This window comes from Prionailurus bengalensis, chromosome B1 (assembly GCF_016509475.1).
Source record: "Prionailurus bengalensis isolate Pbe53 chromosome B1, Fcat_Pben_1.1_paternal_pri, whole genome shotgun sequence".
Lineage (NCBI taxonomy): Eukaryota > Metazoa > Chordata > Mammalia > Carnivora > Felidae > Prionailurus > Prionailurus bengalensis.
Genome location: NC_057344.1, coordinates 31,138,073 through 31,165,602, shown reverse-complemented (window position 1 = coordinate 31,165,602; position 27,530 = coordinate 31,138,073). Strand labels below are relative to the sequence as shown.

The 27,530-nt window shown below is 41.5% G+C and overlaps 1 long non-coding RNA gene across 1 annotated transcript; it reads right to left on the bottom strand.

Annotated features, from left to right (window-relative positions):
- Positions 1 to 7,801: 7,801 nt before the first annotated feature.
- Positions 7,802 to 11,138, bottom strand: LOC122467638. The gene is made up of 3 exons (XR_006293033.1): positions 10,778 to 11,138; positions 10,308 to 10,423; positions 7,802 to 7,950 (listed from the first exon to the last, which is right to left on the bottom strand). It is a non-coding gene; the product is annotated as an uncharacterized LOC122467638 (long non-coding RNA).
- Between the last annotated feature and the right edge of the window lie 16,392 nt (positions 11,139 to 27,530).

Here is a 27,530-nt window from a genome sequence, read left to right as displayed (position 1 = left end):
TTCTCTTGCCAAAAAAAAAAAATCTTTTTATTTTTGGAAAGAGATCAGAGTCTTTGAAGGAATCACATTTTGATTCACAAAAGGTCACTCGGCAGGTTATCCACTTGAGTGCAAGGTAAATCAGTTGACCTTCCATTGATTTTGGTAGCCGCAAGGAGTGCCTACCCCCGCTGTGTGGCCCAGAGCTGTTTAAGGCTTGAAATAGGGGCCAGAAGCAAAACAAAACAGAAAATATCCAGAATCTATCTGATCTAATGTGCTTTGTTTGGAGAATTAGTTTAAGGCCCCCTGTGTCTTTATAGTAATACATTTGCTGCATAACTTGGTTGTCTACACACCGTGAAATGATTTTAAAATTTGTAGCCATGATTTTAAGTAGGAAGAGGAATTACTTTCTTATTTATTGGGCACAGTAACCAGCATCCAAGCTGACTAGACTGTCCAAGTGACTAATGAAACAGTTGCTAATATTTCAGGTTTTCCATTAGATGCTTGCAACCTTTCCTACTGGCTTTAAAGAAAGAAACTGTCTGGTTTGGTACATGGTATAAATAATATTATTCTGCAACAAAATGCGGCTTGCTAAATCTATAGCTATGCTTTCTAAAATCACTTGGAGAATTATGTATCTATTGTGGGAAGCTGTACTTTTTCAAGGCCCTTTATTCTGCTACATAACAAAATGAACTCAAAAAAATTTAACTTCAGATACAGTGAAGGGCATTTTAAATTATTAAATTCATTTTTCAGTTTTTGAGAAGAGCTTGACTGTAAGCTCATGTTAGGGGTAAAATTAGAATTGACAGCTTTGTTAATCACACTCACTTCTACACCAACAGATAGGCACTTAATTCACTATATATATATATATATATATATATATACAGAGAGAGAGAGAGAGAGAGACCACCTACTATGCCCTAGGCACTGTGCTAGGTGTGACCCAGCCCTAGTCAGGCTTGCTAAATCCTCAAGACCCAAACTTGGGCTCTGTCCTGGGCAGATAAGAATCCTACAGGGTCAATGTAGGATCAGATTCCTACAAATCTGATCAGATTCCTCAACTCTGTATTCTTGCAAGAACCTTGTTGCTTTGGTCTAGCAATAATCCCCCGGCTCTGATATTGCTTCTCAGTGATGCTCTATTCACTGCCCCCTGCCTTGCTACTTAGCCATAATTCCCCCGCCGCCTGTGTTCATGTTCAGAGTTAAGCCCAATCTTTCCTCTACTACAAAACCCCATTGTACCAGTCCCCCTGAAAAATGTCTGCCTTACCATTTTCAACAAGTTTCATGAGTACAATTTTTTTTTCCAATATATGAAATTTATTGTCAAATTGGTTTCCATACAATACAATTTTTTTAAAAAAACAGGAGCTGAGAACGCAAGGTAAAAGGAAAGAGCAATTCCTTGATGTCGCGAGGTTCATAGTCCAAACAATAAATAAACAATAACATAAGAAAAATAAGACAAAAACAGAGAGGGAGGCAAACCATAAGAGACTTTTAAATACAGACAGCAAACTGAAGGTTGCTGGAGGGGACGTAGGTGGGGAGATTGGCTAAATGGGTAACGGGCGTTAAGGAGGGCACTTGTTGGGATGAGCACTGGGTGTTTTATGTAAGTTCTACTCCTGAAACCAATACTACACTGCATGTTAACTAACTTGAATTTAAATAAATTAACTAAAAAAAAAATAAATCAATGACCATTTTGCCTAGTGCCATACAATAAAAGTTCTGGGTGCAGAAATGCCATATAGGAGGGGGCATCTAACTTAGTCGAGTGTGAGGAAGGCTGTTCCGAGGAAGAACTATACTTGCTAAGATGCACAGGTGGGTAGGAGTTACCGAGGAGAGAAAGGCACAGGAAAGCGTACCTCAGTTAGAAGATTCGACACATGTAGTCTCATTGGGAAGTAACTGGGTATGTTTGGGAACTAAAAAAAAAAAAAAAAAAAGGCAGAATGGCTCGAGCTTAGCAAACAGGGAGACAGGTGAGCCATGTTAAGCTCTAGAAGCAGGTAAGGGAAAAAAATCACACAGGGCCCTTGCTGGTCATATGAAGAATTTTGGGTTTTATCCTAAGTTACCCAGAAGAGTGATACAATCAGATTTGCCCTTTAGAAAGATCATCTCACTATTCTGCAGGGAATGGATCAGGCAGGACAGCTGGAGGCCATGTGAGTCACTTGGCTAGAATGGCAATGACCAGACAAGGCTCACAGCAGAGGAGGGTGAGATCAGTGGATAGATTCAAATTTTAATTGGGGTACAGGCCTTTCACCTCTTTGGTTAGTTCATTTCTAAGTATCTTATGGGTTTCGGTGCAATTGTAAATGGGATCTATTCCTTAATTTCTCTTTCTGCTGCTTCATTATTGCTGTGTAGAAATGCAACAGATTTCCGTACATTGATTTTGCATCCTGAGATTTTGATGAATTCGATGATCAGTTCTAGTAGTTTTTTGGTGGAGTCTTTCAGGTTTTCTGTATAGAATATCATGGCATCTGCAAATAGTGAAAGTTTTACTTCTTCCTTGCCAATTTGGATGCCTTTTATTTCTTCTTCTGGTCTGATCGTGTGGCTAGGACTTCTAGTTATGTTAAATAACAGTGGTGTGAGTGGACATCCCTGACCTGTACCTGACTGTAGAGGAAAATTTCAGTTTTTCCCCACTGAGATGATATTAGCTGTGGGTTTTTCATAGATGGTCTTTATTATATTGAGGCTTGTTCCTCTAAACCTACTTCGTTGAGGATTTTTATCATGAACAGATGGTGTACTTTGTCAAATACTGTTTTTGCAGCTATTGAAATGATCATATGGTTCTTATCCTTTCTTCTATTAATGCGGCATATGATGTTGATTGATTTATGAACACTGAACCACCCTTGCAACCCAGGAATAAATCCCACTTGACTATGATGGATGTTTTTTTTTTTTTAATGTATTGTTGGGTTCAGTTTGCTAGTGTTTTATTGAGAATTTCTACATCATGTTCGTCAGGGTTATTGGCCTGTGGGGTTTTTTTTTAGTGGAGTCTTTATCTGGTTTTGGTATCACGTAATGCTGGCCTCATAGAATGAATTTGGAAGTTTTCCTTTCTTTTCTATTTTTTGAAATAGTTTGAGGTTATAAAAATCTTAGAGGAGGGGCGCCTGGGTGACTCAGTCAGTTGAGCACCTAACTTTGGCTCAGGTCATGATCTCACAGTTCATGGGTCCAGGCCCCGTGTCGGGCTCTGTGCTGACAGCTCAGAGCCTGGAGCCCGCTTCGGATTCCGTGTCTCCCTCTCTCTCTGCCCCTCCCCTGCTCACACACACACCCTGTCTCTCAAAAATAAATAAACATTAAAAAAAATTTTTTTTTAATCCTAGGGGAGAACACAAGCAGTAACCTCTTTGACCTTGGCCATAGCAACTTCTTTCTAGATATGTCTCCTGAGTCAAGGGAAACAAAAGCAAAAGTAAACAACTGGGACTTCATCAAAATAAAAAGCTTCCGCACAGCGAAGAAAATAACCAACAAAACTAAAAGGCAACCTGTGGAATGGGAGCAGATATTTGTAAATGGCATATCTGGTAGGGTTAGTATACAAAATATATAAATAATATATAAAACTCAACACCCACAAAATGAATAATCCAATTAAAAAATTGGCAGAAGACATGAATGAATAGACACTTTTCCAAACAAGACATCCGGATGGCCAACAGACACATGAAAAGATGCTCCACATCTCTCATCATCAGGGAAATACAAATCAAAACCACACTGAGGTACCACCTCACACCTGTCAGATGGCTAAAATGAAAAACACAAGAAACAGGTGTTGGCAAGAACTTGAAGAAAGGGAAACTCCCTTGCACTGTTGATGGGAATGCAAACTGGTGCAGCCACTGTGGAAAACTATGCAGGTTTCTCAAAAAGTTAAAAATAGAACTACCCTGCGATCCAGCAATTGCAATACTAGGTATATACCCAAAGAATACAGAAATACTAGTTCACAGGAATTCAAGCACCCCAATGTTTATAGCAGCCTTATCTACAATAGCCAAGATATGGAAACAGCCCAAGTGTAGAAACTGATGAATGAATAAAGATGTGTGTGTGTGTGTGTGTGTGTGTATAACACAATGAAGTGTTACCCAGCCATGAAAAGAATGAAATCTTGCCATTTGCAATGGCGTGGATGGAGCTAGAGAATGTTATGCTGAAATAAATCGGTCAGAGAAAGACAAATATGACTTCACTCAGAGATGGAATTTAAGAAATAAGACCAGCAAGCAAGGGTGGGGGAGAGAGAGGGAGGCAAACCAAGAAATAGACTCTTAACTATAGACAACAAATTGATGGGGGAGGTGGGTGGAGGATGGTTGACAGGTGATGGGGATGAAGGAGTGCACTTGTTGTGATGAGCACTGGGTGATATATGGAAATTTTGAATCACCATACTGTACACCTGAAACTAATATCACACTGTATGTTAACTAACTGGAATGTAAATAAAAACTTAAAAAAAAACCAACAAAATTGTAATTAGGAGGAAGAGCAACACAGTCATGACCACCCACGGTCGCCACTAGGTAACTGACACAGGGGATGGGGGTAGTCAACCAGTGACCAAGGTTTACAAGGACATGGGGAAGGGGGGCAAGTGGATTTGGAGGCAGATGGGCAGTGAGCCTATTGGAATCCTACCAAGGCTAGAAACGAAGCCAGGAAATTGTGGCAGGGCTGATATCCTATCCTATTTGTGGCCACCTGATATGGGGAGCAGCAGCAGGCAGCAAACACAAGCCAACAGGTCCTTCTCATGATGCCAGAGACGGGATCCTGGGCTGGGCTGTGCCTGGAGCCATGACCACCTTGGTCCCAGGGCTTCTTCCCCAGTGACCTGACAGTGGGCCAAAGACTGCTTTTCTCTCACCGCATGTATTTCGTGGGTCTGGTTTGTTGACATTCAGGTGCTGCCGGGTCTCACCTGCTTTTGAGTTTGAAGGTGGAAATCTTTTTTTCTTTTTTGGAAGGTAGAAACTTGAAGCCATGCAACAAAAGCATGGACAGCTAGAGAGCTAAAGAAGGTCTGAGAGAAACAGGAATTGGGAAAAAACAAAACAAAACAAAACAAAACAGAGAGAGATTATGAAGGAAACATCATAGAACCTTTTTTCCAGAAATGACCTTTGTCAAGTTTAAATTCTTAAAAAAAAAAAACAAAAAACCAAAAAAACACAGTGTAGGTATTTGTTCAGCAACTCAGAAAAAAGAAACAACTAATCAAATAAAACATCAGAGTCAGATTCCACTCCTGGGTGTCAGGTCATGGCTCACTGCCACTTCTTTGACCTTCCAGTCGCTGTGCTCCAGCCACACTGGCCTCCAAGCAGGTTCCTACCCCAGGACCTTTGCATTTGCAGTTTCTTCGGCCTAGAGCTCTTTCCTCCTAGACAGCCACATGGTGCACTCTCACCTCTGACAGATCTTTGCTCAAATGTCTCCTTTTCAATGAGGGTTTCTTTTTTTTTTTTTTTTTAACATTTATTTATTTTTGAGACACAGAGAGAGACAGAGCGTGAGCAGGGGAGGGACAGAGAGAGAGGGAGACACAGAATCTTTAGCAGGCTCCAGGCTCTGAGCTGTCAGCACAGAGCCTGACACGGGGCTCAAACCCATGAACTGTGAGATCATAACCTGAGCCAAAATTGGACACTTAAACAACTGAGCCACCCAGGCGCCCCTGAGGCTTTCTATCTTAAATGACACGCACACACCCTCCCCGCCCCACTTCTGCAGGCCCATCCCTCTCTTTCTCCCATAGTGTGATCACCATCTCGCATGTTTTATTTGCTTGTCTCCTAAGACCAAGATGCAATCTCTGAAAAAGGCAGTGGTTTTAGTTTTCTGTGTCTCCAGCTCTCAGAGCAGGGACTGTCACAAAGTGAACCCTTAATAAATACTTACGGAATAAATGAATCTTTTAGGGCTCAGGACATTGAGGCAATAGCTTTGAAACAAAAGCCAGCTGGAGCTGGAGCTATACCCTGCATGAGATCCCTGAGATTTAGTCCAGGATGAGCAGTAGATACAGTTTGCTGGTTACTGGAAGGAGGTACCACATTGTTCTCAGACATGCCAGGTGTTTGAACATTAAGCCACAAATAATAGGAGAGGAGAGTATAAAGATGGTCTCTGTTTCCTCCATATTTGCATTATTGAAGAGCACCCGTGGTGTGGATCATCTAAGAGAAGTGATTGTTCAAAATCATTTCCATTCACCGCAGGCAAGTGTTTTACACCTGCATAGGCAAACGTGTGCCTATGTATATACACATATACATGTATGTGTTTAAAAGTATGCTGGTCAATGTACGTCAGACCTACTTTGCAAATCTAGTTTCCTTGGCATGGCTACTAAAATGAGCTTGCCTTTCTCCGACACGACCCACTGGTGATGTCTTTTGGAAGCCTGAATGCAGTTAGATGCATGGATAATCAATAGTAAATGACATTAGTCATGTCAGATGCGGCCGGTCTCCAGGTTCTGTTATCTCCATGGAGCCTCTTATTCCTGAGATGGGCCTCTGACAGCTGCACAGAGTGGCCCCTCCAGGTAAATGTCTTATTACTTATTAGGCTTATTACTAATCAGGCTCCTACGTGAACCTCAGGTCTGGTCTCTCACTCTGGCAAATTGAGCTGAACAGCATGGGAGCTTCAGCTCCTGCTACTCTTTTTGGGTCAAGGAAGGTCTGGAGAAGTGTCCAATCAGCTCTGCCCTCTGTTCTAGCTGGTCCTGTGGCTCCTCCTCACCAAAGATAATGACAGTTGGCAAGGGCCGGAGAAGCCTTGAGCAGAATCAGTTGAGTCCATTTGTCCAGGGTTCCATGCCCTAAGCCTGATCATAGAGTCCCTCGGCCATCAAAGAATGAAGGAAAGTCCCAAACAGAGGACACTCAGAGCTCCACGTGATCGCATCTGCCTCATGAGAAAACAGAGCACATAGAGAATAGATCCTAAATTTGAAAGAGAATCACCATCTTTGCTTCTCCACCAAAAGCTCTCTTCATTCTGCTGCCTGGGTCCTATTGTATATCTTCGAAGTTTCTAACTTGGTCCGATCCTTATGAGAGTCCCTCCTGGCCACTGGAGTGAGGACTTGAGCTTCCCCTGGAATTGTAACTCTTATTAAGTCACTTTCGACCTGGGAGCCATTTGAGAATCTGATAAAAACCATGGACTCCTGCCCACCAAAAAAGAAGACACAAAGTTTTCACACAATTCTAGGGGTTCCGCACGTTCCCTGAAAATCATCCGTGAACATTCTAATCCTCATGTTACAGTCAGGGCACACATAACCTGTAATTGGCAAGTCATTTAATCTTTCTTGATGTGATTTGGGGACCCGTCACATGTACAGGGATGGTCTTTTCCTCTTTAATGTCTATGGTTATGTAATTATTTTGGTATCAAAGAGATTACTACCTTAAAAAGGAAGCAGAGAGGTCTCTCTCTCTCTCTTTTAAATCATTTTGGAGCAAACAGGTTAGAACCAGTTGGAGCAGGCTGTGCTCTCAGTTAACCCTGGATGAGGATGTGGTGGGCAGAGGGATATTTGGCGGGGGGGGGGGGGGGGGGGGGGGGGGGGGGGGGGGGGGGGGGGGGGGGGGGGGGGCATCTAGAAGCAGAGAATTCCTGCTGGGCTTTAGTCCTCTCGCAACCCATATGATGTTAGTCATAAACAGCAAGGCTGAGTTCTCTCGATTTTTTTTTTTTACTGTAGTGACAAGAAGGCAGAGCAATTCACAACATTTTAATTGTTAACGGGCTCCAGGGGAAAGGGCTGGTCTTGGTGACTGCTTGACATGATGGCATAACGTCCGATGCCTCCCCAGCGGTTGGCCGTGTTCCACATTGACTAGGTAATAATCTGCCGCATGCAGCTGGCTGGAATAGATTAGAATGGTGAGCACAGACACTGAGCAATCAATGAGAGAGAAACATACCACCCTCCCAGAGTATCCTTCAAGACCGCCCAGAGTCACATCTGTCATTCTGAAATCCTGTTATGCCCAGAGAATGCTTTATTTGCAAGCTAGTTCATGTTTTCAAAGGTGGTGTTTGACACGCAGAGACCTTATCCCACAGCTGCAGACCTGCATTTCTCGATAAGGCACTGAACTCATTTAGGTGTTTTAGGAGTTAGGGATTTGTGTACTGTTCACACCCATTTTTCCCCAGAAGAGGGATGTGAGTGAACTTCCCAATTCCTCCTGCCTAGAGTTTATCTGGCTTGGGTAAGGCATACTAAGGCTCTCGAGGGAGACACTCGTACAGAGGAGTCAGTTCATGTTTTAAAATGTGAATTCTAACAGTACTCAGGGACACTGTGTCAACAGAGGCCAGGAAGAATTTAAATTGACCAGTCAGCTGGCCCTATATCAAAAAAGATTATGAAGGGACGAAGATTTGGAAAGCAGGATATAAATAATAACTCTTGAAGTACAGCTCCAATAGACAAGAGCACCACACCAGCTATTCACTAGTGGCCAGAGAAATGCAAATAAAAATAATAAGATATCATTTTATATCCATCAGGCTGGCAACAATAATGCCGAAAAGCTATTATATTTATCACTGGTGAAGATCTCTACAACACAGTGTTCTTTCCCAAGGCCATTAGAAATGTAGCGTTAAACCTCTTTGAAACTCCTTCTGGCCGCTTCCTCTTACAATTATAATGACACCTACCCTTGACCCAGCAACTTTGCTTTTAAGGTATGCTACAGAAGCAAACATATGTAAGAATGTTTATTGCATTGTGGTGATGAAAAACTAGACAAAAAGTAAAGTAAAGCTATAGATGATAAAATGACTGAAAATATATTGCATAGAAACAAGATGTGCACTTTTGAAAAGAATGACTTAGAATTGTATCAGTTAATTGGAGGATAGTTCCAGTTATTGATGAGAAAAAGGAATGCACATTCAGTAAAGCATGTGTGATATGATCCCATTTTTTTGGAAAACTTCATACATATTTATGTATATAAATACATACATAAATACATACTTATGTATGTATACATGGGAAAAAAAACTATGGAACGAACAAAATTTGTTATCAAAATGCATGAAGAAAGCTTATTTGATATAATCATGTTAACGCACTTATACAAAAGTATATGTGGAAATAGAAATGAAATAAATGTTACGAGGGCTGGGGAGGTGAAGAACACTGCATACGCCTGGCGAAAAGAAACACATTCAAATAGTAAAGTGTGCCTTGGTCCACGGAGGCTGCTATAATAAATTACCACAGACGGGCTGACTTATAAACACTACTAATATCATCATATTGGGGATGAGGCTCCAACAGATGAATTTTAGAACACAAGGTACAATGATGAATTTCAAAGTGAGGCACTCCCGAAACTAGAGGGGAGCTGAAAACCCCAGGATTCTCCTGGCCATCTGCCAGGAAGTGATGGCACAGTTGGGGAGGAGAGGGACTGGAACGATCCACCTTGCCTATTTCAGTAGTCAAATCTAATCATACAACTCCCTCCAACTGACATCTTCCATGGCTCTTTATTATCCCAAGAGAAAGAGCTCAAGCTTCCTAATATCGCTTTGTAAGCCCATTCCAGCCTGACTTTCCAGGCTTATCCTTCCAAGACACTAAATTGCTCACTCTTCCCTGAACAAACTTTACTCTGCCTTGTCACTTTGCCATGACAAATGCTCCTCCCTTTTCCAAACATAAAAAGATCCCCTATGTCCCTCAAGGGCCCTCCAGAGCCATGTCGAGTGCCATCCTCTCGGAAGTCACCCATGACTGCTGTGTGTTCCACTTCATGCATCCTACTAATACTTTAGACTCTCGATTCCTTTAAAGAATTTTATTTTTTACTTTCAAGGTGATACTTTATACATGTTTGGGTAAAGTATATAGGTAAATAGTGATGCACATTGTGATTAACATTTTGTCTTACACTTTTTTAGCTTTCCTAGATGTGTACATGCTCTTTCAAAAACCAGCATCATGTTGGGGCGCCCGGGTGGCCCAATCAGTTAAGCACCCAACTCTTGGTTTTGGCTCAGGTCATGATCTCACGGTTCATGGAATCAAGCCCCAAGTCAGGCTTTGCACTGACAGCTGGGACCCTGCACCTGCTTGGGATTCTCTCTCTCCTGCTCTCTCTCTGCCCCTCCCCTGTTTATGTGCACTCTCTCTCTCTCTCTCTTCCAAAATAAATACATAAATAAACATTTTAAAAAATCCAGCTTCATGTTATACATACCCCTTTGAAAAATTTTCATTCAGTAACATGTGTTGAGTATTTTCCATTACATCAAATATTCTTTGCACCAAAATATTTAATTGCTTTATAGTAGTCCATTGTCGGCTGAATCAACTCTACATAAAGACAAAAGAAATAAAAATACTTTATGTATCTCATATTGTCAAATATTGAACAATCTCTTGTTCTCATTTTTTTATTCATCATCATAATGTTGTGATACCCACTGCACTTAAATGTTTGCACACATCTTTGTTTCATGCCTCAGGATAAATGACTAGAAATGCAAGTCCTAGATCAACAGACTTGGTTATAATAATATTTTTAATGTCTATATTTGAGGGGACTTATTTCCCACATCCTGGCATAAGCTTTTGCCAATGGTTGTCATTTCATTTTTTCTGAAAAAAAGTTTAATTCATCTGGAATTGGTGTCTGTGACAGAGGTAGTCTCCAATATTGATGCTTACTTTCTCCAACGTAGAAGTAAAAGGCCTGCGTTTGGGCGAGATGCGTGGCTACTCAGAATGAAATACATTTCTCAGCCTTCTTGCGGGTATGACCTGGCCAATGAAATGCGGGCGTAAGTGACATGCAATTGCAGGGTCTTTTCTCAAAGGGAGGGCCTTTATCCTCTCTTCGTCCTCCATCTAGCTGCTCACGACGTGTTCGTGCCACATCTAGAAACATGCAGAGAGTGGGCGATTCATGTATTAGATTCACCATTCTATCCCTGCACTTCCTCCACCCAGATTACAAAATGATCATATACAACTATCATATTGAAGTCCTTGGATTCTTTCAGATCTCATATAGCAAGTCTATATCCTAAACAATATAGGGTAAACTAAAGGCATAACTTTAATTTTGTCAAAATTGTTAATCCCCTGTCACCCTGAGATTTATTGAATAACCATTCTTTCTCCTACAAATCTTTTTTTTTTTTCAGTTTATTCATTTATTTTGAGGGGGGGGAGGAGCTGAGAGAGAGGGAGAGAGAGAATCCCACGCTGTTAGTGCAGAGCCTGACTCAGAGCTCAATCTCATCAACCATGAGTTCATGACCTGGGCCGAAATCAAGAGTTGGACACTTACCTGACTGAGCTACCCATGTGCCCCTCTCCTAATTATCTACATTCTTTTATTGTATTCTGGATTTGTATATGCATTCATATTCTAGGTATGTAGATCTTCTTCAGTTCTAGGAATACAGATCCGGTATCACTGTGTTTCACTTATTTTCTTTCTGGAGTTCAGTGGATACTGTGAGACACCACCAAGATCCTCCTGAGAGACTGAGGTATTAATTCCCCCACTTACTTCCTAGGACAGCACTCCGTTAAAGAAAGTTGCTCATCCAAGCTAAACTGCCTCCTCCTGTGAAAAGTTGAACTCCATAATTATTGCAGGAGAATAAAGATCCGGCTCCTTGTCTTCATTTGGGCAACTTTGAGGGGCCATCTTGGTTCCGGCTACCCCCTCAGGGAAAGGAGATGCTATAGGCACCTGTCAGTGCCTCTTTCCTCCTCTTTCCTTGCTTTTTTACTCTTTCACAGGGGTTGATCCTAAGTATATATCCTGGTAAAATTCCTACATATGATTCTCCACCTCAGAGCCAACTTCCAAAGGAATCCAACTTAATACAATAATTTATTAGTATTTGGTACAGTAAATCCCCCCTCTATACGCTCCAATTTCCAGAATTTCTTGACATTATATATATATGCTTCAAAATAAAATTTTAGATTTGTGCTAGTCTTTTCCTATTTCATTTATATCTCTTTTTATCTCATCAATTTCTCCCCCCCCCCCCCCCACACACACTTTTTTGCTGTCATTTGTTCTTTCTTTGTGATTTTTTGCTTCTAAGCTTGCCGGTGGCTCATTCTCAGAGCTGTGATTTTCTTCGAGTCCTCTTGATCCCGTCTCCTTTTACTTTTTATAAACAACATTTGTATACCTCATTTTGGTCTCATTATCTTTACCCATTCTCATGGGAGGAAATCTGCCACGCTGCTTACCAATAAGCAAAATATATAAATTGTAAGTGGGGACACCCCATTGTTTGATGGTTTCATCTGCTTTTTGGGGCTCTGTGTGGAGGGTGACTGGATGGGTTCCTAAGAGAAATCTTCAGTACACAGGCAACTTCACCCTCTTTCACTGCCTGGACCTCTGTTACGCAGTTGCACTGAAGAAAACTGAAGAAAAGGACTTGTGTGCACTAGAAAGTCTGTTCTGCTTGCCCTCCTGCTGTACCCCCACCCCTGCCCTGCCCCTACATACATACACACGTGAACACAAACTATGCTTATTTCACTCCCGGGAATTGCATTTATATGAATAGAACATGCTACTGTTAGCCCCCACTCCTATGAGGAGCTCATACCTTTCTTTTATTTCCTGCATGCTTGTTTTCTGGGACTCTCATTGAGACATGTTCAAGCAGAGGAGAATGGGAGAATTCATCTTCTATCTTAAGTCAGCGCCCAAAGTGTTGAAGATTAATTAGCATGTTATTGTTACTAGTGCAACCCCTATGTCTCCTCAGTATGGGAGTAAAGAGGGTGGGCTTCCAGACAGGAGTGCTTTGGCTTTTTATTTCCAGAAATCCTGTGTGACCCAAAACAAAATCTAGCAATGTGAGGATTAGATATGCTTAATTTTTAGCTCACTTGTATCTATCAGATCACTGGTGGGGATCACCATCACATTCTATCATTGGCTTGTCTGTTAGCCTTAGCTTTTAAATTTTTTTTTTTCAACGTTTATTTATTTTTGGGACAGAGAGAGACAGAGCATGAACGGAGGAGGGGCAGAGAGAGAGGGAGACACAGAATCGGAAACAGGCTCCAGGCTCTGAGCCATCAGCCCAGAGCCCGACGCGGGGCTCGAACTCCCGGACCGCGAGATCGTGACCTGGCTGAAGTCGGACACTTAACCGACTGCGCCACCCAGGCGCCCCTGTTAGCCTTAGCTTTTAAAGATACAAGGCTTTTTTTGTTTTCATTTTTCTATAGCTTCACTGTTATTTTAACAGATTTAGAAAAGGCTGAAATAGATTGCTAAACAGATTTCATACTGAATGGGATTCCTGATTTTATTTTTAAAATGTACAGCCTCCCAACCTGATTAGGAAATTGGAACACTCCATTTGGTCATTTGACCAATTTTTTGCACATCTTTTTCCTAGGCACAATAATTGAGTGTTTGGGATAGGGAACTGTCTAGGATACTGCCTGGTGCTCAAATAACTTCTAGCGTACTCAGTGGTCAAGTGGTAATGTAACAAATAACAACATGGTGTGATGTAACACAGTTTTGTGTGTAGATGATTCACTAGAATGAGGAGAAGGAAGAGACCGTCGGTGCAGGAGTAGGAATTGGGGTTGAAGGAGGAAACTGTTATGGAAGTGATGCAGTTGACATACATTCTCAAAGGATGAGTAGGAGCAAATTGGGTGGACAAAAAAGAAAAATGGAACTCCAGGTGGAGACAACAGTCCATGCAAAGGTGCAGACAATGGAAGACCTTATTCATCATGCTAGGAAATTTATAAACAATGGAAAACCTTTGACATTGATGTATGTTAAGCACAGGATGACAGGATCATATTTATATTTTACAATTTCTATTAAAAAAAAGTTTCTTAAGGTGCCTGGCTGGCTAAGTCTGGAGAGCATGCAATTCTTGATCTCAGGGTCATGAGTTCAAACCCCACATTGGAGTCGAGCTTAAAAATAAATAAATAAAAATTAAAAAAACAATCGAGGCATCTGGGAGGCTCAGTCGGTTACCTATTCTACTCTTGATCTCAGCTCAGGTCTTGATCTCAGAGTGGTGAGTTCAAGCCCCTAGTTGGGCCCTACGCTGGGCATGGAACTGACTTAAATAATTATAATTAATAATATTACATGTTAGGAGTTGTTATAATTTAAATAACTGGTGATCCTCTGGCTGAAGATTGTTTTAAGGAGCTTTACTTAGACTTGGGGAGAGATCTACAGAGCCCCCCACTTATTCAGAGGGAAACTGGAGTAAAATCTGCCTTGGCTTTTACTGGTTTTCCTTTTGTGTTCAAGAATTGGGCTCTGTCTTCCACTGTTATCCCTTATATTCCCTTATCTATTAAACCCATTCACCCAATGATAAGTGGTTTTTTTTTTTTTTTTTCTTGTCTTAAAATGTATTGTTTGGACTTCTGTTTCTGGCCATAAGTCATCCAAAATACCCCGGAAAATCCTCCCATTGCAAAACAATTTTAAAGTCTGGATAAACCATTAAAAAACTCTTGTTGAGGGGCGCCTGGGTGGCGCAGTCGGTTAAGCGTCCGACTTCAGCCAGGTCACGATCTTGCGGTCCGGGAGTTCGAGCCCCGCGTCAGGCTCTGGGCTAATGGTTCAGAGCCTGGAGCCTGTTTCCGATTCTGTGTCTCCCTCTCTCTCTGCCCCTCCCCCGTTCATGCTCTGTCTCTCTCTGTCCCAAAAATAAATAAAAACGTTGAAAAACTCTTGTTGAATACATGCCAGAAGTGGTAAGAAACCAAGGAAAATCCTCAGAGTGCAAAACGAAGCTAAAGTACAATCCAGAGAGTTAGCTAGGCTGAAGCCAAAGGCTGTCTTGAAGTGCCTTCCAGGCCTTATATACCTAGAACCTGAGTTCAAATGGAAGCTCTATAAATGCTTTAAGTCCTACTATAAATGCAAGGGTTCATACAAGGCAGAGGGCAGGCGGAGAACTTTTAATGGAAGTAGGACCCCTGAGGGACCTTAGAATCCATGAGAAAATAAATGATGGGGGAGAGGGGGGCACCTTACAAAGAAAGATAGGAGTGAACTTGGCTTTCTCAGCTTTTGCTGTGGTAGGGAGTGTCCACCTGAAGATTTATATCCATCAATCAGTTCTCCTGTGGCTTGAGGCTCAAATTACCACTGACCTTGATGTGAAGAAAAATTTCTTCAGTAAGAAACACAATTCAAACACATTAAAATGTAAAACTCCTCTTCACTAAAAGACTGCAGTTAGAGAGTAAAAGCACAAACTATAATCTGGGAGAGGATGTAGCAACAGGACAAAAGATTACTTTTGGCACTAGTTTGGCGATGATAATAATAATAATATTAATATTGTGACAAGACCAAGTGCTGGCAGGAATAGAGAGCAAAAGAGACTGTTGTGGATCTGGGAATTAGTATAATATTGTGGAAAACAATTTAATTGTATTAAATAATGTGAACATACATATATTTTATGACCCAGCAACTATTTTGTTCAAAAACAGAATGTGATTTAACAGTCAAAAAGTGAAATGGACAACTACGTGCAACCACAGGAATGAATTTCACAAACATAATATTGAGTAACACAATCAATCACAGATCATGTATGTATTAGATTAGTCAGGGTTCTTCAGAGAAACAATATATATATATGAAAACCATGGAATCCAACTTAATACAATAATTTATTAGTATTTGGTAAAGTAAATCCCTCCTCTGTATGCTCCAATTTCCAGAATTTCTTGACTTTATATATATATATATATATATATATATATATATATATTCTTTAAAATAAAATTTTAGATTTGTGCTAGTCTTTTTATATTTCATTTGTATCTCTTTTTATCTCATCAATTTCTTTTTTCCCCTTTTTGCTGTCGTTTGTTCTTTCCTTGTGAATTTTTGCTTCTAAGGTCGCTGGTGGCTCATTCTCAGAGTTGTAGAGAGAGAGAGAGAGAGAGAGAGAGAGAGAGAGAGATTCATTGTAGGGAATTGACTCACATGATTATGGAGGCTGGGAAGTCCCAGGTTCTGCTGTCTGCAAGCTGGAGACCCAGGAGAGTTCTTGATACATTTCCACTCTGACTCCAAAACGCCTAAGAACCAGGCAGCTTATGGTACAAATTCCAGTCCTGGGCCAGGAGAAGACTAATGTCCCCATTCACACAGGTAGGCTAGAAAGGAAAAGGGGCAAATTCTTCCTTCTTCAACCTTGTTGTTCAGTTCAGGTCCCGGGAGGATTGGATGATGCCCCCAGGGACAGCAATCTGCTGTGATTCAGATGCTCATCTCAGCTGGAAACACCCTCACAGACAGACCCAGAAACAATGCTTTATCTGGCACCCCTTAGTATAGTCAAGTTAACACAAAGTTAACCATCACAATGTACAGAATGATTTTTATGTAAAACCATATACCACTTATTTAAAATTTTAAAAGAAAATGTCAGGTATGAATAATATGTCTGTAAAACTATGAAGAAAAGCACGCGAGAGATTATTGTAAAAGTCAACACAGGAGCCGCCTCTCTAGGCGTGAAAGGCATGCCATCAGGAAGGGCCATCTGAGAAGTTCCCAAGGTCCTAGGACTGTAGTACCAGGACATTAGTTTGATTTGCTTTGTTCTTCATCTCAACATGGATTTTATAATCAGCAATGGCCTCCATAATAAAACAAATGAAAACATGTAGTAAGTTCTGTTTTTCATTCTCTCCTGACTGTCTTCAGGATTCACTACTCCCCTCTGCTCCTGTCTTCCAAGTCCTTACTCTTCAGAATGGCGGGTGCTTGGATTTTGCGTTGGTCAGGTTAGGCTAGCTGGAAGCCACCACCAGACCCCAACGTGTCAGGGGTTTAGCACAAGGCAGTTTATTACTTTCTCACAGTTGTTCAGGTCTGTGGGTCATCTCGACGGACAGCCATTCGGGCACTCGCGCTGATGGACTCTCTTTCATCCTTACACTCGATCTCTCTGGACAACACCGTCATTGTCTGGTCCAAAGGCAGAAGTGGAGAAGCATGTGCCAGAGTGTTTCCTGATCTGGAAGGGAGCCACGTTACCTTTGCTCACACTCCATTGGAGAGAACTTTGTCACATGACCATCCAGGGAGCTTAAGATGTGCCCAAAAAAGAAAAGACTGGATTTTGCTGCCAAAATACCTCACCCTGGACCCAAAGCAAACAAATGCTTGTATGTTGACTTGATGTGCCTTTTAATCTCCTTTAAATACCCTCTCTTTTTCTCTGTCAGAGCAGATACTTCATCGCCTCAGAAATACATTGCTGCTGAACAGAAGAAATGATATGGAATTTCTAAAACTGTGAATCCTTATAAGTGTGACTCTTGGTGAATGACTGTTACCTACCTATGTACCCACATCGATGCTCTTTTTTCCGTTTCACCTTCACATCAAGGACATGGCCACTGGGATCGCAACTTTATGGATGAGGGATTTCTATTAGACCCATCACCTCAGACAGGCTCTGGGCATTGCCCCAGTCCCTTTACCCATGTGTTCATGAAAACCAAATCTCAATGTCATCTGGTTGAGCACAGTTGGAGCCAAAGTCGCCTTGGTCCCCTATGTGCTTCTCTAGGTAGCCATCTTCACTTAAATTTTGGCCTGAAGCTCCTGTCCTCCTAGAGTATCAATGCCATGAGATTTTTCCCGCTCTTCTAACCGGGATTTTTCAGTCTGGATAACTTGGCCACCATCTGACTGGCAAGGAGAGTCTTCTCTTTCTGTCCTGAGTGGCCAGTGGCCAGCCTTGAGTTTGAAGAGTGGGGATGGCATAGCATCCCATTGTTCCTCAGCTGGAAGCACCGTTGCAGCTGCTTTCCTGGGCACAAGGACATTGTTGTGGCAGTAAGTGCCTCTCAGAGTGCTGGGCGCATGGTAGAGCTCATGAAAGTTTCTTTGGATAAATGTCTACACAGCAGAGCATTCCATGGTAGACATAGTCGTGATAGTTTCCCCTTAATGCATGGGTTTAGAAACTATAAAAAGGAGAATCTATGGAATACTATTGGTAAATGATGCCTTCCCCTTGCTCTAAATGGCTTCCTTTTCCTCCTATAATGCTAAGAGCTTCTAATTTTCTCCCATTAGTTGAAAACTCAAGTAACCGATTCAGAGAAACAAAGGAACACGTATTACCACTTTGTGTGACTGTGCGTCCCATCTAAATCAGTAGAAGGCAGTGAAAACCCTATACGTTTTTTCTCAACTTCTTTCCTTCTTCAGAACAATTTCTAATCCAATCATTTCAGTAAATCCTTCTTATATTTGCTCCTTTTCCAAAGAGATTCTTGGCGCTTCATTTGCTTACCATTGCCAAAGCTACAGCTGTGGTTCGCATACCAAGGGTCCTGTGACTCAAGCGACATCTCCCCCTCCACTTTGTGTGCCCCCCGCAAGAATGATTTTGATGGCACAACACAAAATAAAACAACTCCTCAAAAAATTTTAGTGGTTTTGGGGTCTCTGGGTGGCTTGGTTGGTTGAACATCCAACTTTGGCTCAGGTCATGATCTCGTGGTGAGTTTGAGCCCCACGTCAGGCTCTATGCTGACAGCTCAGAGCCTGGAGCCTGCTTGGGAGTCTGTCTCCCTCTCTCTCTCTCTGCCCCTTCCCTGCTTGGGCTCTGTCTGTCTCTCCGATTCTCTCTCTCAAAAATAAATAAATGTTGAAAAAAATTTTAAAGAAATTTTAGTGGGTTTTATCATCACTCACATTTATTCCTGCAGAATTTATTAATAGTAACAGAATTTCTGAGCATCTACTATGTCTCAGTTAAAGTGCTAAATACTTTAAATGCATAATTTCATTTAATTCTCCCAACAAACTATGATGTGGTTGTCTATATATTGCCATTTTACAGGAGAGATAAACAAGGCTTAGTTTGGCTCTAATTTGTCCAAGTGTCTTATGTCTTATGTCTCTGATGGTGTCTTCGTTTGCTTGGACTGACATAGCAAAATACTGGGGCATTTTAGACTAGGGTAGCTTAAGACAACAGGAATTTCTTCCTCACAGTTCTGAAGAATGGAAGTCCAAGTCAAGGTGACCGCCAATCACTCTGGTGAGAGCCCTCTTCCTGGCTTGTAGATGGCCTCCTCCTCAAGGTGTAGCATCCGTCTTACATGGCCTTTCCTCGGCGGAAAGGCACCTCGGAGAGAAGGCAAACTCTCTGGTATGTCTTCTTTTAGGGCACTAATCTCACTATGAGGGCCCCACTCCCATGACCTCATCTAACCCTAATTACCTCCCAAAGGTCCCATCTTCAAATACCATCACACTGGGGATAAAGGCTTCAACATATGCATTCGGTAGAGACACAAGCAGATGGTGAGAGACAGAATGGTCTTCAGTTATACTGGCCTTCTATTTCTCAAGTGCATTCACCTCATCCTGTCACAAAATTGTGTGTGACCCTTGCCCGGAACACTCTGCCTACATCTTTCCATCATTTGGGTTCAGTTCCAAAACCACCCCCTCCAAATTCATTTATCACCCCTAGTGTAAACTACATCCCTCCACCCCTCAGTTACTCCACAAGTTCTCCTATTTTAATTTCTTTAGGGTGTGTGCCACTTTTCTTTTTTTTTAATGTTTATTTATTTGTGAGAGAGAGTGTGTGAGAGAGAGAGAGTGAGAGTGAGCAGGGGAAGGGCAGAGGGAAGGGGGGGACAGAGGATCTGAAGCAGGCTCTGCACTGTCAGTGTGGAGCCTGACGTGGGGCTCGAACTCACAAACTGTGAGATCATGGCCTGAGCCGAAGTCAGAGACTCAATCGACTGAGCCACCCAGGTGCCTCCATGTGTCGCTTTCAACAGTATCTGGTTAATATGTTGATTGCCTTGCACGCTGTCTCCTTTCTAGAATGTAAGCATCACGAGAGCAGGAAGTAGATCTCTCTTGCGTGCATTTGTATCTCTACAAACTTCAAGGATGCCTACCACATGATATATGGATTATGTGTGAGTTGGTGTCTACCCCAAAGTCACTCCTCTTCAGCCCCAAGCTCTTCTGATGGATGCAGTGCCTTGCTTGAAGCTGAAAGGCACATGAGTGTCAGAGGGGCACATGCAAAGCCACCACAGCACATGTCACCTGGTATATGGTACTGACACCTGAAGGTCTCCACAGGACAAATCAAGAGCAAGTATGGGTCATGTAACTCAGGAAATAGAAATACTTCTCTCTGGACCCTAGAGGTACCTAGATACCTCACCTAGAGGTACGTTAACTCCTTCCTTTAATTCCTGCTATAGACTGAATGTTGTATCCCCCCGGCCCCCCAGACCATATGTTGAAGCCTTAATCGTCACATGATTGTATTTGGAGAGAGGCCTTTGGAAGGTAATTAGATTTCCATGAAGTCAAGAGGGCAGGGCCCCCATAATGGGATTAGTGTTTCTCTATGAACAGGAATAGACGAGAACCTGATCTTTCCCCACCATGTGAGGACACAGCAAGTAGGCGGCCATCTGCAAACCGAGAAGAGGGCCCTCACCAGAACCTGAGCATGCTGTCACCCTGATCTCACACATACCAACCTCCAGACCTGAGAAGTGAGTGTTTGTTGAGTAAGCCACTCAGTCTGTAGTATTGTGTTATAGCAGCATGAACAGACCAAGAAAATCCCCAAATCACTCCATCTTATGGCAGGCACCTGTGGAGTCTCAGGAATCTTCCTTCCCACTACCAACTGTTAACAACTTGCCACTCACCCAGGCATCAACCAGCTGGTATCATCTCTGTGGCTCCCTCTCTGTTAACATGATTCATCCCTCGTGGCCCCAGCATTGTCTTCCTTGAGGATGTGCCCGAGCTGGGTCTCTTCTTGCGTTGAGGTTGAGTCACTGCTCCTTCACTCCAACTTCCAGCTTTGACACCTATGGAGGCTGCCTGGCCAGCGCCACCATCCCCGTCCAGTGGGCGCCAGCAGATCGGCACAGCCTCAAGCTGTGATGGTTTCACAGTTGACACAGTGCAGGCGAACCCTCCCCTCCCCGTCCCAGTCCCAGTACGTCCACTCTCCTCTGTGCCCATCTGGCACCAGGAGGAATCTGAAGGAGGCTGGTGTTCAGAACCCCTGTTCTGACATGGAACGCATTCTTCCTTTTACCATGAAGAGATAAGACAGGTCAGAGACATAAAACCCACCATACCCAAGGGGCTGGTGTTTCTCATTGTGTGACAGGTTTCAGAATCAAAATGAAGGATGTTCAGAAATGAACTTGGGACTGCATCCTTCACTGAGACCATCAAAAATCAGTCAGGGTACCAGAAAAATCAAAATTCGACTCTTGAGTTTATTTGAGTGTCTAATTTATACTAGGCTGAAAATTGCATAGGAATGTGAACTTTGTTTAACTTACACATCAGGGAAATGCCTTTCACAGTAGATGGGCCTGTTCCCTGCCCTTACGCAGTCCTGAAGACAACTCTTGGTGATGTAATCACCAGAGAGTCTCAGATCTGATCCACAAATAACTAGCTCGTGCCCAAGATAAGAACTGGTTGCAACTCATTAATTCAGTTACTTAAGGGACATTCACCAAGCAATTCATATATTGCAGACACTGAGTTAGATGCTGGTACTACCAAAAGGAACAGAGGAGTGTTGTTTCTGAAGGGCGAGATTCACACGAATATTGAGGCAGAGCCTTCATGGTGTGAGTGAGAGTGGCCAGGAGCTCAAATTTTAGACTGTGTTCGTTTTTTTCTTGAGCAAACATTTATGAAGAGCCCCTGTGTCCCAGCATTGTACTAGATGACGGTGCAAGAATGCGAAGCAAGGCGACCCTGTCCCTGACTCTATGACTATCAGAGGATTCAGAAGACACAATAAGCAATTACAATAATGCGCTATGATAGGGAAGCTCGGCACCATGGAAACGTGTAGCAGGGACATCCTGGTCTGGGAGGGGGTGGGTCAGGGATGTAATTCAGAATCCGGAGACTGACACATACAGCTATCAGTGACAGGCAGAGGGCAACATCCACAGACTTCAGCTGGAGGGGGAACAAAATCCATTTTCTTTTATATCACCATTTTATTCACACATCAGCATCCCCTCATTTCTATCTCCTTACTCCTGAAAGCAGTCCTTTTATAAGCTCTACACATGGTGATTAAACAAAGGGGATTCTAAAAGGGCGGACAAAGCATTAGAGATGGTTTCATTTTATATAAATGCCAAATTTTCTGCCTCAGTAAGGTTGCAGCTGTGACAAGAATTAGGCTGCTTGCTAGGTCATATATTTTCTAAAGTACCATGCAAAGAAAATATTAATACATCAGGGAAAGCGAAACGAATAGACTCAATTATTTTAAAACCTTGTGAGTAGACAATTTTTATAATAAAATGAATAATGCAGCATGTTGAATAAACAAAGAAAATTATAGTGTTCATATGAAGTGAAGAAGGATTCTCTACTTAAATCTGAGCATACGAAGAATGGATCCTAAATGTAGTCTCTTGTTCTGCACAGGATTCGGAATGGAAGTTGGATTGATCGGTATTTAATTAGCCAAACATCATTTTCTATATAATAATCTTCGATACATTTGTGGCAACTTAGAAATTAGAATTCTATGAATCACAATTTTTTTTTCATTAACTACAAATAGTCTCTGCATGTGGGGTGTATGAACTAGAAGACTGTTCCCAGACGTATGGCCAAAGTGTGAATTTTAACCGATGATATAATGATCAGATTCACAGCAGAATTAATCAGCATGGGCTGAATAATGTTTAGTCATAAACTAGATGCAGATCAGTAATTAACACCAGGTTGGTAATTAGCTATGCTTCCTGGTTGCAAACAGCACCTCTCCATGCAGCACGAAATAACTCCTTTTGTATTCTGCTCTGTTTTCTTTCATCCTGTGTTTGGACTTTAGTCACAGAGGGATTGATGTTTACCGCAAAGAGCCTGGAGTCAGAAGATCTATATTCGGGTCTCCAGGCTGCTGAAAGTTAACTGTTTGACCTTAACAAAAATAAGTCCTACACTTCTCTTCAGCTTGCGTATCTGCAAGATGAAGGTACTTCATAAAGCCGAGTTGTGAAAAGAATAAAAGATCACGAATATAAAAGCGTGCTGAAAACAATGCTAACAGGCAAATGTAAAATATTCAAATGGTCTATGCATAAATGCATAAATACATAAATACAATTACATATCACGATGATAATTAGTGTTAACCAAATTATCGCTTAAGGGATATCAAAAAGAGCCTGTCAATATAATTTTCATTTCTAAACCAACAAAAGCCAGTAAGATGGTCTCTGTGTGTTTTTATGTTTTAAGTGATGAGACCCTTGTTAGGTATTATAATCATATATAACAGAATGATATATGCCATATATGCATATGGTTTTTTGAAATTCAGAACTACGCAAAGGAGGTGATGATCACTAATTTATCTGGCTGTCTAGCACATTTTGCATCACTTCTCTAAATAAAAAATCAATAAAGAAGGCTGATAAATGGGCTCCTCTCAGGAGGGCTAAAGACAGAGACAGATAAAGATGCTTTGTTTCTGAAACCTCTAGCCTGGAATAAATTACCCAGTCATGAGCCAAAGTCATCTGCAATTAATTCCAGTTATAAATTTCAGTCGAGAGACGTGCGGAGTGCCTGATATAGCATCATGTCATTGGTTTGCATATTTTTACCAAGTGTATGTGATTTTAATAGTGAAGATCTTTAGTCTTAAACCTTGTGCAATTTCTGTAAGTTGTTTTAAACATGTAGTCTCGAGAAGACAGACATATGTTTGCATTAATATTTAGCTTATTTTTTCTTGTGTTCATCAGTAGGAAAACTTCATATAGCATCACTATAGAGAAAAATCACTTTTTCTCTATTTAATTCTCAGGTTTGCTTCTCAAACAAGTACTAGTCATAAATGTGTCTAAACTTATGGAGGATTAATCACATTAAAATGGTACATATATCTACACCATGCTCATTTTTCATACTGTTTAGTGTGATAATGCACAGAAACCAACGTATTGCATTTGTGAAATCTTTTCAGAAGTCATTTTCTAGTTTTTAGCAAAAATATTATGATAGAACTTCCAGCCTGACAAGATGACACAGGCTTGTTTCTCCCCATTTCTTCTTCCCAAGCATAACTGTCAACTCCGGAAATAATGCAAAAAAAAATAATAATAATAATGAAAATAAACAAGAAGTCTGAATGGTGGTAAGCAGAAGGCAAGCTGATTTGGAAACTTAGGACTGGAGGAACACTTCAGTGCAAGGGTATCTTGTGTCTTCTCGCAACCAACAGAGTAAGGTCATTGAGACCCAGAATTTCCTGACCCTCAACCTGGCAACAAAATACAGCCCAGGTAAATTCATTCCTTTCCTGGATCGAATGGGAGACGCTCCGACAACATTAGTGAGCCTGACACCACTAGTAAGGCAAAATAATTAGGAGCGTTATCAACGAAAAAAGACAAGGGCGTGTACTCTCCCCCAGCAGCCCCCATACTCCTGCACTGTTGAGATTCACTGAGGCAGGGGGCCAGAACTGGCAAGAGGGACCAACTTACCACAACAGACTTAGTCTGGGAAGCCTCCTTTATCCCCTGGGCACCACAAACCTAATGCTAATACTCCTGATATCCCTTCTCCTACTGGGAGCCACCAGGGTCAACATGTGGAACCAGTGGGAGGGACTCAGCCATAACAAATGGCCAATCCCACTCTCCGAAAGGCACTAAGGTGGATGCTTGGATCCAGCATCCATAGGGATGCAGCAACATAAGCAGCAACCTGAAAAGACTTTTTGATATGCAGGTGCAAGAATCCTCTTCCGTGCTCAGGGACACCAGAGAAGACAGAAAGCACCGGTTGGGGGATCTCTACGTAGTGCTCCTTCAGAATCCCAGCCTGGGAAAATCCTTTCTGTCCCCATAGGCAGCACAAGCAGAGACCTGAGGAAGCCTCAGAAGACTCAAATGAGCCAAAGTAATGCTTCAAATGCACAGCCATTGGAACCACAGCCCACAAAAGCAGCCCAAGGTTTGACTGTTAAACCTAAACAGGGAGACTTCCTACTAAAATAAAAGATATAGGGGCGCCTGGGTGGCTCAGTTGGTTAAGCAACCGACTGCCGCTCAGGTCACGATCTTGCAATTTGTGAGTTTGAGCCCCGCGTCAGGCTCTGTGCTGACAGCTCAGAGCCTGGAGCCTGCTTTGGATTCTGTGTCTCTCCTTCTCTCTACCCCTCCCCTGCTCATGCTCTGTGTCTCTCTGTCTCTCAATAATAAGTAAACGTTAAAAATTGTTTTTTTAAAAAGATACAGCAGGACCCACATTCCTAATGTATTAGACAAAATATCCAGGATACAATGGAAAATGATATTTTGTGTTAAGAGTCAAGAAAAACACCTTGAATAAGAAAAGACAACCCATTGGGGCGCCTGGGTGGCACAGTCGGTTGGGCGTCCGACATCAGCCAGGTCACGATCTTGTGGTTCGTGAGTTCGAGCCCCGCGTCGGGCTCTGGGCTGACTGCTCAGAGCCTGGAGCCTGTTTCCGATTCTGTGTCTCCCTCTCTCTCTGCTCCTCCCCCGTTCATGCTCTGTCTCTCTCTGTCCCAAAAATAAATAAATGTTGAAAAAATAAATTAAAAAAAAAAAAAAAGAAAAGACAACCCATTGACTCCAAAATGGGGATGAGTTAGATGTTGGAATTCTCTGACATTACCACCAAGGATTTTAAAGCTTACAGAATAAAAATGCTTCAACATTTAAATGCTTCAATTTTAAAATGCTTTTAAAATTTGTTGAGACAAATGGGAAAATAGAAAAGCTCAGCAAAGAAATCAAATATTAAAATAACCAAATACAAATTATAGAATAAAAAAATACAAGAGGTAGAAAAGCTCAAAACTCACTAGATGAGCTCAGTCATAGAATGGATAAGACAGAAGATAAAATAAGCGAACTTGAGGACAGATAAATAGAATTCCCCTTATCTGAACAACATGGAAGACATACACTAAAGAAAAATAAATTCAACAGACCCTCAAAGACCAGTGGGACAATAATAAATAATCCAGCATGGGTATAGTCAAGAATCCTAAGGAAAGGGTGAAAGAGAGTGAGACTAAAAGAGTATTTGAAAAAGTAATGGCTAAAAACTTCCCAAACTTGGTGAAAGATATAAACCTATAGATCCAAGAATCCAAGCAAACAAACTCCAAATGCCATCTGTATTTGGATATCCATATCCAAATTAAACGTTTAGAAATAAAGGACAAATAAAAATCTTGAAAGCAGACAGAGAGGAAATGAATTGGGGAACACCACTCAAATAACAGATTTCTTATCTGAAATCAGAGAGTCCAGCAGGAAGTAGTGCAATATCTTGGAAATGCTGGGGGAAAAAGAACTGTCGGCCAAAAATTCTACATTTCATGAAACTATCCTTCAAGTACGAAGGGGAAATAAAGACATTCTCATATAATGGAAGAGCAAACCTATCCTAAGAGAATGGCTAAAAGACATTTTAACAGACACAAAGGAAAGAATAAAAGAATCCTGGAGCATCAAGAAGGAAGAAGAAAAACACCAGAAATATGGGTGTATACAACAGATTGTCCTTTTCCTCTTGAGTTGTATAAATCACATTTGATTTATAGCATCATAGGATACTCAAGACAATATTTTAAAATGAAGAAGGGAAATGAAAAGAATGCTTCTATACTTCATTCAAAGTGGTAAAATATTGGTATAATATACACATATATATTGTAGTACCCAAAGTAACAACAATGAAAACTAAAGAGAGAGAGATTATATATAATTATTCCCCATTTCTTGTCCTACATGTAAGGATCTTAGAACTCATCACTCCATCCTAACAAGAGAAAAGCTGAATAGCAAGGTAAATTATCAGGGGTACAGAATGGCATTACATGTGTATAAAGTTCAATTCTCCAAGAAAACATAATCCTTAATGTGTGTGCACCAAACAACAGAGTGTCAAAATCTATAAGGCAATAACTGGGAACCGCGAGGAGAAATAGATGAATTCATTATCACAATTGGAAACTATAACATCCCTCTATCCGAAATGGACAGATCCATCGGGCAAAAAATCAATTAAGGAAATAGTTGAACTCACCAGCCCCACCAATCAACTGTACGTAATTGAGATCTATAAACTATTCCATCCCAAAACAACAGAATCCACATCCTTCTCCGGCTCACATGGAGCATTCACCAGGATAGATCACATTCTAGGTCACAAAACACAACTTACCAACTTAAAAGAAAAACGATTATGCAATGTCTGCTCTGAGACCACAAAGGAAGTAAACTAGAAATCAATAACAGAAAAATAACTAGAAAATTTCCAAATATGTGAAGATTAAACAATACACTTTTTTCCAAACAACTAGACACC